Source organism: Pinus tabuliformis, chromosome 3_1, assembly GCF_031772625.1.
Source record: "Pinus tabuliformis cultivar Carrire ecotype Pingquan chromosome 3_1, CPIR1, whole genome shotgun sequence".
Taxonomy (NCBI): domain Eukaryota; kingdom Viridiplantae; phylum Streptophyta; class Pinopsida; order Pinales; family Pinaceae; genus Pinus; species Pinus tabuliformis.
The window spans coordinates 114,518,461-114,528,003 of NC_142301.1; the positions used below are offsets into that span (position 1 = coordinate 114,518,461).

Here is a 9,543-nt window from a genome sequence, read left to right on the forward strand (position 1 = left end):
AATTTTTACACACAGTATCCTGTTTATTAAACCATAATATAGAGCCTAGGATAGGACCAGAGATACAAAGAATTATGCATCTCAGTGAGCAGACTAAGACATGAGATTGGTACTTGTACCAAAATTATACTGAGATCAGAGTTTATGGGTGTGAATTGCCACCATACAGACTGCCAAATTTGTTCCTATGAGGATCTTCTCATTGGAATACATAAGGAAGATGATTCATATGGATGACCTTCATTTTGTTGCAGCAAAAAATAAGTCTCAGTTTAAAATCAAGGCATAGGTTGGACCATTTATTTGTAACACTAGAGCAGCAGGTAAGGAGGCATATTTTCTCCTTAAGCAGATGAACTTCAAGTTGAGTTTCACCTGGTCATATGACCCTTTTGGCATCATTTCTAAGCTGAGGGTGGAGCAGAAAACCACTCCCTACACTCACACTCCTAGACCAGAGATAGAGAAGTTCATGAATCAAAGTCAGTGGGAGGAGAATACACTACATGAAGTAGAAGAATAGGTGATATCCACGACTGCCTCACAGACTCTAGTACCTCAAGAAAAAAGAGACAAGAGACCAAGGGAGGATGATTCCCCTTCAGTGACAGAGATTGAAGTAAAGTAATTTATTATATACAAGAAGAAGCATAAAACTAATACTAAATCAATTTTTCAGCAGGAGGATGAGGGGTAGGCCACCATAGTCCTAACATGCCATCATGTTCCTACAAGAGGAGAAGATATATTCACAGGGTCTCCATCTTCCTCAGTCTACCAAGATCCCCAGATACAGCTCGAACAACAGAATTGGTTTAGGACTAGGATGAACCAAATATTTTTGCAAAATATAGAGAAATTAAGAATAAGAATGAATATCTTAAGACCTCTACATACACCCAATTATGGAAGCAAACAACCTGTTCAAAGCACATGTTTCTTTTATCCTTTGATACAAAAACGGGGAAAATGCAAATTGCATTCCTTCAAGCACAGATTCCATTTTCGAAGACTCCAGTTGATTACAAGAAATTTGTTTTCTCCTTTGATGCTGAGCAGATTCACCCCATTGACCAAATAGACCTACATAAACAAACTAGTGAAATGTTGTACTCTACCTTGACCAACACTGCCATGACAACTTCCAAGTTGCAGGCCTCACTCAGCAACATACAATCTTAATTGAAGCTTAAAAAGGTCTCATCTTTGGCTAAGGAAACCAGGATCAAATCATTGGAGGACATAACAACATTGAGGAAACAAATCAGGCTTCCTTCCATTGAGGATCCCCAAGCTAAGGAAGTTGGGGAGCTTGAAAAACAAAAAGGGAATATTTTCAAGATAATAATTGAGCAATGTAGGCAAATTAAGGATATGGAAGTGGAGATGGAAAGACTGCTCAAGGAAAAAGAGCAGTCATCACAACTAGCCATAGTTCCTCTAACAGCAGTGCCTATTTCAGTTGCAACCACAACAGGAGCATCTACATTGACAACAATAGAAGCACAGACAACAGATTCCTCAAATGAGTTGGTTAAAGCCATGGAAGACCTGTCCACCAGAGGGTAGGAAAGTTAAAAATTAAAGCCCAAGTTAAAACTTTGCAGGATCAGAAATTTAAAATAGATAATTCATACATAGTAGAGATGCAGAAATCTCACAGGTTAGCCCAAAGGATTGAGCAGCTAGAGAATGAGTCTGTGATGGCTCAAACACTAGCACAGGCTAAAGAATGCATTTGGGTTGAGATAAATGAGGCCATCACAAAAATCTGGCCTTCAATTGAGATAATATTTGAACATGAGGACTTAGTGTAGAGATCAAAGGAGTTAATGGAAGGAGTCAGAAGTAGCTTGGGATAGAGGCCAGGGGAAGCTAACACCTTAATTAAAATTTTGAATTCAAAAACTAAGGGTGAGTTAGCATATTTTGAAATTGCAGATAGGGTTGAAACTATCTTAGAGGTAAGGAGTCTCCTTACTAAAAGGAACTTGTTGTACAATTGGAAAACAAGTGTCTGCACTTGGAGACCAACATCAAAAAGTTTCATAAGAAATTCAATGCATTTCATTTTAAAGGACTACCATGACTAAAGGGAATTGGAGACAAGTCAGACCCTCTATGAGATTATCAAGATAAATTATACTCAATAGCTCGGGACAAATCAAAGTTTTCAACCATCAAAGGCTCAATTACAAGAAACATTTTCACGGAGGCTTCAGAATTCAATTTGCATATTAGAGTTGAAATCAATCATCTATTTTTGGTCAAACCAACTTTCCAGAAATACACCGAGGTAGATAAAACTTACAAAAAATTGGTTAAAATGCCAATTTTGGATGAAGACAGGTGGGACCAGCTGTTTCAAATTTTGGAGTAAAAGCTGTTTTAGTTTCAGTAACAAAGCAACACTTTTTCATGCCCAACCATCAACAACAAGCCTCAAAGATAGTGCCATATCATCATAGCCTTTCAATTATCTATATTTTTGTTCTATTTTTATAAGCAATTTAAGATATTTTGTAAAAATCTTGAGGTTTTCACTCAAAATATTTTTTGGATAATTTTGTATAAGTACTTCCCAAATCGAAGTACAAATGTTGGGACTTGTAGCAAGAAAGGACTACCATTTGATGTAAAGTTGTTCACCGAGCTAAAGTGATCATTTTTCATTAATACAAACAATGTTCCAGGATTCATGTGTCAGGCTTAATTGGTGATGTGTTTTCTACTTGTAATTCTGTAATATCTCTGTTCTTTTTCATATGTGTTTCTTTCCTCTATTGTTTAAAAGAAAATTATGGGCTGAACTTGTTTAATTACACTTTGTCCTGACTTTAAGCAATATATATGTTTTCCAACTGAAATTAAATATAGAATTCTTAATTGCTCTATGTTTAATTGATTCTAAACCTTTTTCCTCCCTATCACTCCATCAAGCTCTGAAGATCCAACGACCTGCCTACCTTGCCCTGTTATTTATGATCTGATATTTATGCACTTGATCACTCTAAGACTTTGACTCCATTTCCCAATGGCCTTACCTTGTAGCCTCAACCAAACAATTCAAAAAACCAAATTCTGAACCTTATATCTAGCCTAAAATCCCACCACAACAAAGCTAAATTTGATAGAGAGATCCCTCTCTGAGTTTAGAAGGGCTAGCTTCTAAACTTAAAAGTGGTTTTGTGGTTACCTTTGAAATATCTTTTATAGCCTTATGAAATTAAAGATTGCTAATAGTATTTAAAAGTTGTGCTCTTTGGAAGTTGACGTACTTGTTATCTCAAAATCAGATCCTGATAGGCTGCTGGTCAGGTTGACTTTAAGTAACTATTTCAGACCTACTTTAGGCTGAGGCTTAGCCTCCTTAACCTGAGAGGGCTCTCTCAAAGGTTAATGATTTTGATAAAGATTAGATGGCTAACTCTATGAAACAAGTGAAAAATATGAATGATAGAAATACATTAAACAACTATCCATTGGGCTTATGGAGTGAACAACACCTCAATATAACAGTGAACTCAACCTTACATAGAAGTCAGGGCACTCAGCATTTAGACATTCAGAACATAACTCATATGGGACCACAGTTTATAAATGCATACAGGAAATCAGAGCACATTCAGTGAATTCTGAGTGATTATACATCTATACCACTGTAAAAATTATGGAAAGGACAAGATCACATATTCTGAACATAAGAAATCCTTCATGAATCCTGAGAAGTAAAGTCAAAATTATATTACTGAAAATGAGTCTTTACATAAGCCAAATACAAGTTGTATCATAAAATTTTCCAACCCCAATTACATTGCTGTTTCAGCTATATATAGAGCTCTTATTCTAACTGATCGAGATTCCTCCTCCAGCATGAGGGGAATTCGAAAACTACTTCTAATACTGACCACTCTTAAACTCTAACTACTTAATAAATACAACAAAGTGTTGACTGGAGTTTTTAGAGATCTAAATCAAGTAGGATTCTAACACCGTGACAGTCTTGGTCTACAATCATCTTCGTTCTTTGACATCTGGTCCCCTTTAGTTTGGCTGTAATGGATGTTCAAGGCTCCATGTTTGATCTTCAATGACACATCTTTTCCATTGCCCTGAAATATAGGAAACTACCCCTGTTTGTCGGTCCTTGGTTTGCCTCAAAATATTCGAATCCAAAGAAGCATGCCTTTATCCTTTAATTACCCAAAATAGAGCAGACTGCCACGTCCTTGATGTGCTGTCCACCGTTTTCATGTACCTGTGTGATGACAAAACCTTTCAAAAAGATTTGCCGCTTTGTCAATCATAATTGATCAACTGAATTGTAACATGCAGCTACAGCAGTTTCGTAGCGCGCTACGAAACTGCTGTGTAATTTCAAAAGCACAGTCTTCCTTTCATAGCTAAATGATCGCCACTGTTCATGGCTTAAGACTGCTCTTCTCTAATTACAAAATTTGGATGTTTGACCTCATTACAGCTGGCATTTCCATAATGCAAAAACAGCAACCATCTTATTCAAGCTTAACTCTGTCCAAATCACTAATAATCTCTTCACACTTGATAATGTGACGCATAAAGTTATCAGCGTATAGCTTTGAAGACTTTGATTCAACAATATGAACAATATCCTCATCAATATAAAAGTCAACATCCGCATTTGATATAATTCTTCCATCATGATCAATTGCATGAGTCTTATGCTTGTATGTCATAAGAGTTGTCCTTAAGGTAGACTCATCAACGTCCATAAAATTCGCGAGCTTTTCCATTGAGATGGATGTATACAACTTCAAGAAGCTCCGTAGACCTGACAAAAGCTGTTGCTGTCTTACTTCTGATAAGAACAGCTTCAACTGAAGCCTATATGCATCCTGGTTATAATTTACAAGAGCTTCATCATAGTTTGGTACTGAAGGAGTAATAAATTTAGGACAGGCATATGAAAAAAGTTCGTCATACACAGCCTCATCACTTCTCTTTCAGCTGATTGTTCACATTTTCCTCAACAAGCTTCATTTGTGGACAGATAGAGAGGCATATAGCCAATAGAGCATACATCTGTTCATTTTTCTTCAGAATTTGGTCAAACTGTGGAGACTTTTGATGGAACTGTTTGGTCTTTATTATATACAACAGAACTTGATTGAAGGCCCGTATTGCCTCAACATACCTTCTCAACATAAGGTTGGCGAATCCATAATAATAAATAGTTGTGATACGGCTTCCAATCACTGAATTGTAGACACCTGTCTGGTTAACATCTATAGGTGCCAAGCACTTGAGTCCACTGTAATAATCCCCAAGAAGGCAATGTACACGAAGTAGACCAATAATACTAAAGTATCCCAGAACCTTCAGAACATTGCTTCCTCCATTGTAGTCATATCCATCAGTTGCAGTAAATGTTAAATTACCTTCTTTCTCTTCCTCTTGTTCTGGAATGGCTGTATGGCAGATTGTTAATATGCGGAAGAATAATAAAAGCATATCTGCATGCGGTTCTTTCAACCAGTTCCCATTCATAAGCCGGTCATCCTTGAAGTTAAATCCCTTGATGACAGGTCTTTCAGTCATTTCAGTTGACTCTGGTCCCTCAATCCGCAGTTCAATATCTGGCTCCTGAAAACGTGGGCTGTTGAAACTGTTTTCTGATGCATTCAAACCTTGGATTTTAATATCAAAGTTTTGGATATCTAGTGGATTCAAACTCTGATCATTAAGATCCTTTGCTATCCGCTTTGCTGCTACAATCTCAACTTCGCTTGCAACAACACCATACGAAGTACCTGCAATTGAGCACTTAATGAAATCCATCTGATTACAAGTTAGGGTCCCTGTTTTATCCGAGAGAATGGTATCACCGAAGTCTTCAGGCCCTTAATACTTTCTACAAGCTTTAAAATGTTGGTTGTGCCGGAGTTGCTGTCGCTGCTGTAACAACCGCCATCTTGCCCAGAGCTTCCATTTTCCATGAAATCTTGCACCACAGCAGCTAAGTCATGCTCGTTCTCATAGCTTCCCTTATCGCCATAACTCAGAGAATAATCTGCAGCAAGGCGCCATAGGGATTGGAGGCCGCCAGGATGAATGACAACCTTCCTTGACCATTTCAAAGCTTCCGTAGAAACTATATTTGGGCTTTCAGAAGGGACAATGTCGTCTCTCTTATAACTACCACTATCTCGTAGTAGTTTCTCGGAACCACGATCCACTGCACCCTTTAAAGTTATGGTTTTATGTAAGCCCGCTAGCATTTCTTCATAATCTGTATCACTAGTTTCTCCCACGAAAACATGTATATTTGCTACGTCCAACCCCCATCGAACAAATAAATACCTCAAAGCTTGTGAACGGGAAGCAAGAAGCGGAATCACATGTAATTGCGTGGAATTTCGACAAAACATTGGATGGGATCTGAGACCCCGCATTCTTAACCTCTGACGAAATTCATCCACCTTCCGAACCCTTGTTGAATCCACTAATTACCAAAAAAAAAACTTCTTCCAAGGAAAGAGTGCTCCAGATAAACCTGATGAAACACAATCTGCTGGGGTACCAGAAACCTCATAAGCTGTAGCCCCTTTGATGCCAACAGAGCTTGCAACCAGCGTTTGACGAACCGATAAGCAATGCCCGCTTCCAGATTTATCTGATTCAGTAGCGTAGACATGAACATTGAAGCAACCTCCATTGACAAGAGCTTCGGCAAGGCATTTGAGCCCTGGAGCTTCTATTCCATCCTCACTGGTTACAAGAACAATGGGCATTAAATCCTCATTCCTCTCTAAATCTTCATTGCGTGTCTTCTCTTCAATTTGTCCAACCTTCGTGCTTCCAGTAAAAGAGACTAATGGGATTCTTCCATCTTCTGCTATCGCCTGCCCAATCTCTGCACCACCACAGATGCAGGTGAAAATGGCCTTGAACTCGCCAGCATGCTCCTCTGGAACCTGTGTAATCTCTAGAAGCTGAACTCTGCCTTCATAAGAGATAATCGTACAGGGAAAACATCTCCGTGGCCAGGTGGAAAATTCATAATGGCATTCTCAATAAGATAAACCAGGTGGCACAGTTGATTTTCTTGAGACGTTGTATTCTGTTTTCCAGGCTTCATCAAAAGAACGGTTCTCCCATTTCCCAGAACTCTGCAGTCTTTTGATTGATGCCAGCAAGCAACTTTCCATTAAATACATGCAGATTGTAAACAGAACCCTTTGTCTCTTTCTCAGCAACAACTGCAAACATGTGCCAGTACCAAGATACCTAACGACCTAAGACACAGCGGATTCTGATAAATATGACAGCTGGGTGAGATTTGTTATGGATCAGCATGAAATCACCTAAAACATGTTGCGCTGCGAAACTGCTAAAAGGATTTATGCGCTGCGGAAACACTTCAAAATTATTACATGAGCTACGAAATAACCTAAAGAGCTTTGTGACACATAGTAACTTTTGAACAAAACTGACACATGGCTATGAGACGGGGATGAATGAGAATGACCGGTGATGAATGAGAATACATAGTTGACTCAAGACTCTAAAAACAAAAATCAAACTTAGACTAGCACCGAATTTTTTACCATCAAACTAATGTGAGCGGTTTTGAAATTAGAATTCTTAAGTGATAACAGTACTAACTAACCACATTGAGGCCCACAAACCTTTTGGCACTTCATCTTCTACAGTTAGGGTTTCAGACATTTAGGATTCTTTCTTTGTATTAAAAGGCCACTCTTTCAACCGATTGTAAAAGCTTTTTGGATGAGCATAGCCATCATCTCTTTATGTTTAGAGATAAACTACCACCATTCCGGTTAGTTTGTGTTATGCAGTAATTTTCAATTTGATTTATTAATAAAAGTTGGGTGTTCACTATATTACTATGTTGTCTTTTATATTTCTTTGTGTGTGTGTTCCATTTCCTTTCTTGCCTTTTCGATTTGTTCCTTGTACACCCAAATTAGTGGTATGAAAATAATCTACTCCTTGTTTCTCATTACATGTCCTCGATGAGGTTAGGGTACAGAGAGTAGGGTCTCAATCTAGTTTTACATGGGAACAATTACTCTCACCAACCCAACAAATCCACACAATGGAAGAAAAGGGAGATGATAAAGGTGGAGATCTTCTCAAGTTGTTGCTCAAGGAAGCACTCACACGACGAAGGAACGAGATGGTGGAAAACTTCACCTAGATTATTTGATGATTGCCAATGACCATTGAGGCACCTTCAACAAGAGACAATTTTAAAGGTGTGACACCCCTCAAGATACAAGTTAACTTTAATACTGCTTTATTTGAAGGCTATATAGATGCAAGTGCTTTGGAGAAATGGGTAAATTGGTTAGAGGCTATTTCTCAATCCATTTTTTCCAACAATGGAAAATTTGCCTTCCTGCTTCTAAAATCCATTCCCTATGTCAAAGATTGGTTGAAAGGTTATCAGGAGAGATGAAATGAAGATGAGTCTACAATATCCAAGGTGAGACCCACTCGGGCTTCCTTTTTGAAGCCCTCAAGGAGGAATTCTGCCCTATTGGGAAATATGATGACCAATGCATGAGATGGACAACTTTACAAAAAGATAAAGATTAGAAAATGTTATAGTACACCAATATTTTCCATGCCTTGTGCTTAAAGTTGGGTACTTAAGACTTCGAGTGAGACTTAGTTTTGAAGTATCATAGAGACTTACACAAGTACATCCAATCATAAATGGATTATATGTTGTCAAAATTGCACAGAAATTTAAGTATAGGAATAAGTGGGAATTTGGACAATGTGAATATGCCACAACAAATGCCTAAAAAAGGCAGTCTTAATTCACAAAACAAGGGAAAAAGTGAGGAGAGGCAACCTCAAGAAAACCAAGTCAAGTGACAAAGAAAAGAAGGGTAATGGGAAGTCAAAGAAGGGCATTGGGAAGTGGTGTAAGTTCCACAAAAAACATTAGCACAACATTGATGTGTGTCACTCAAAATAACTATTATTGGTTGAGCTTAAAAAAGAAGAAGTGAACTCTATCATGGATTATGATATTGATCCAAAATAGATCATTATATTGTTTTTCATCCATCTTTATGTTTTCAAAGTGGGAAAAATTGGAGGAATCAATTTGCAGTGTCATTTTTACCAACAACCCCAATCTAGAAAATTGGCGGCGAAATGCTTTAGTAAACATTTTGAGGCCTTAAATGGTAATTTTTGTGGTCCTAAACTTGCAATGGACCTATGTTCCAAAATCTACACATTGATACCTTTCCGACGATGCAAGAATCGTCTCAACAAGAGCTCGTATGAGAAAGTTATGCCTCTTGGAAGTTGACCTATCATGATTGACCACCATAATTCAAGAGGATACCACATCGACCCTTGTTACTCATGGAAAATGAGCTTGACACATCGGGAATACATAGAATACTCTATAAGGGTTGAGCTATAACTCATGTTAAGGGTCGAATGTGTCAAATCTAACCCCTAACGGGCTATCGGGCTTTGTTACAACTTGGTCGCTAGGAGGAAAAAGGGTTCCATTCT

The 9,543-nt window shown here is 38.1% G+C and overlaps 1 pseudogene; it reads right to left on the reverse strand.

Moving 5' to 3' along the window:
• Nucleotides 1-4,405: 4,405 nt before the first annotated feature.
• LOC149186039 (uncharacterized) lies at nt 4,406-5,817 on the reverse strand (annotated as a pseudogene).
• Between the last annotated feature and the right edge of the window lie 3,726 nt (nt 5,818-9,543).